This window comes from Ziziphus jujuba, chromosome 1 (genome assembly GCF_031755915.1).
Source record: "Ziziphus jujuba cultivar Dongzao chromosome 1, ASM3175591v1".
Lineage (NCBI taxonomy): Eukaryota > Viridiplantae > Streptophyta > Magnoliopsida > Rosales > Rhamnaceae > Ziziphus > Ziziphus jujuba.
This window is the reverse complement of record NC_083379.1, coordinates 1,327,978-1,330,501: the sequence shown is the minus strand read 5'-3', so window position 1 is coordinate 1,330,501 and position 2,524 is coordinate 1,327,978. Positions and strand designations below refer to the sequence as shown.

At 28.5% G+C, this 2,524-nt stretch overlaps 1 long non-coding RNA gene across 1 annotated transcript; it reads left to right on the top strand.

Annotated features, from left to right (window-relative positions):
• Positions 1–321: 321 nt before the first annotated feature.
• On the top strand, positions 322–1,165 carry LOC132800397 (uncharacterized). Its single transcript, XR_009635468.1, has 2 exons — positions 322–601; positions 822–1,165. It is a non-coding gene; the product is annotated as an uncharacterized LOC132800397 (long non-coding RNA).
• The last annotated feature ends 1,359 nt before the right edge of the window (positions 1,166–2,524 follow it).

The window sequence follows — 2,524 nt, the reverse complement described above, 5'->3', positions numbered from 1 at the left end:
ATTTATGAACATAAACAATACTACATCCATTAAATGTTTTTATTAATTTGGTTACAGAATTACTCACCCTTTACCAAACAGAATACCATTAGGAAGAATCTAGAGAATTGGGGGATAAGGATGAGAGGCATCAACTTATCCAAAACCAAAACCAGGTTATTTAAAACTGCCCAATACCAAAACCAAAACCAGCACACAATATGTAAAAGCCAAAGCCAGGTTACTCAAAACCATCTAAAACCACGACCAGAACACAATATGTAAAACCAAAACCGGATTACTCAAAACTATCCAAAAAACCAAAACCAACCAGCCCTTTGTTTTCGTCATGCATCTCCCAAATCCACTGTTCCAATCCTAGACCCCTCCCCTATATTAACTCATGTATTTGGGTTGGGAAAAATAAATAAATAAAAACATCTTCATGATTTAGCATTGCAAACACATGTAGTTTCAATTTGATTTAGAGTCTTTTTAGTCTTGAAAATGGAAGGTTTTGAGAGTATTGATGAAGACGAAGACAGCCAAGCTGATGATCATGTAAATGAGAATCAGCAAGCTGATTCTGAATAATTATATCAATAATTAACCAAGAACTTGTGTATGCAACCACCCTTTGTTTCTTGAATTCTATAATGTTGTTTTTTTAGGATTCTTTTGTCTCTCACATTTTGGTTAATTTTATATATATATACATATACAGATATATAGTGTTTATGCTAATTTGTTTATTTGATATTATATAACTTAATTTTTCACTTAACTAATTTTTTTTTTCTTTTTTTCTTTTTTCTTTTTTGGGTATGTTTCTAACATTGCAGAGCATCTTCGAGGTGATAGGCATTGCTCATACTGCATATGTTTATCACTGTCGCGTCGATAAGCATTGCTCTTACTGCGTTTGCTTATCACCGCCAACATCCCTGCATTATAAATTAAGATCTCATATCCCCAGCTAGGCAGCGGATTCTTATACAAGGAGATTTGCTACACTTTTTTATTTTTATTTATTTATTTATTTTTGCGGTTCATTTCTGTGTTCTTTCTTTTTCTTGCCGTTTTTATTTTCTGTTGTGAAGCTGCAGTTTGTTCACTTCACTTCTTTGATATGTTTCAGTTTTACTATTTCCAAATTGTAATGAAGAAATACAATACTTTGTTAGCTGACCTGATAGGATATGCTACTTTTCTACCAATTGTATATACAAAAAATTTTCAAATTCTACGGCCATTTTTTTTTTTTTTCTCTTTCATTAATATTATAAGTGGGACTAAGTTAATTAATTTGTGAACCTTATGAAAGTGTATAAAACTAGATAAAAATGTTGCAATGGTAATAATCCACTATTACTTACAAACATGTAAAATAATGACCTTTAAATTAACATTCTCTCCTGGAATAATATAAAGCGGTACCTAGCTTTTGCAAATATATGTGTATATATATATATGGATCTGAGATTTCTAAGTGTTTATTATTTGAGTTTCTTGGTTATTAATTAGTGTTTTGAAAAGATCCATACGGTTCTATATTGCTTTTTCCACTGTCCCCAGTTTATCAAAAACCTTTGCGTTTTTCTTAAATTATTCAATTTAGTTGTATATGTGTACTTATGCAGTAATGGTTCAATAACAGAGACTTCTAACATATGCTTGAAAATAGAAAATAAAATGCAACATTAAAAACCATAAAGAAATCGTTTTCCCATTTTAATTAAAATTATTACTATAAATTTTTTTTATTGCTACAATTTTATTTTTTTTATAAAAATGCAATTGGTTATTATATATTTTTTATTATAATACAATTATTTATCGCTTGTATATATTTATTTTTTTAATAACACAATTTTCTATTCGTAAAAAATCCTAAAGAACCAATATAGATAAAATTTGATTTGCCTTTTTGTTTTAAAAATAATAATAATAAATTATATTTTATATTTTAAACTTGACAAATTAAAATCTGAAAACGTCAAACGCCTCTTTCCGTTCGTATCAGAGAGCGCTAAGTTCATCCTCTGATGGGGAGTAAATGTAATTTGTGATGAATTGCGTTTTATTTGTTAAGGCTTTATTTTTCCTTCGGAACTTTTCAATTTTTTGTTTGTCAGTATTATATACATATAATTATTAACCCTTGCGGGATATACACAGGTGTCGTCAGGAAAAAAAATTTGTTTAGGATTTTTGAATAAGAGAATTATTACTATTATTATTATTATTATTATATATAGATTTCCTAGATAAGATTCAACAAAAACCTGAAATGCTAAAAGTTTCTGGATGAATTTTGCCATGCCTTGGTTAGGATAATCCCTGCAAGTGTACATGTTTCTTTAAATGAAGTATACTTAGAAACTTAAAAAAGAGATTTTCTTTTTTTTATTAATTAATTTAAGAAAACCTACTTTTAAAATCTTTTTAAAAGAAATTAAGAAAACCCATTCTTCATCTCCCAATAATACTTTTTGGTTTGGACTTTTAACTAGGTCTCGCTGGAATTGCCCCACTATATTCGTTC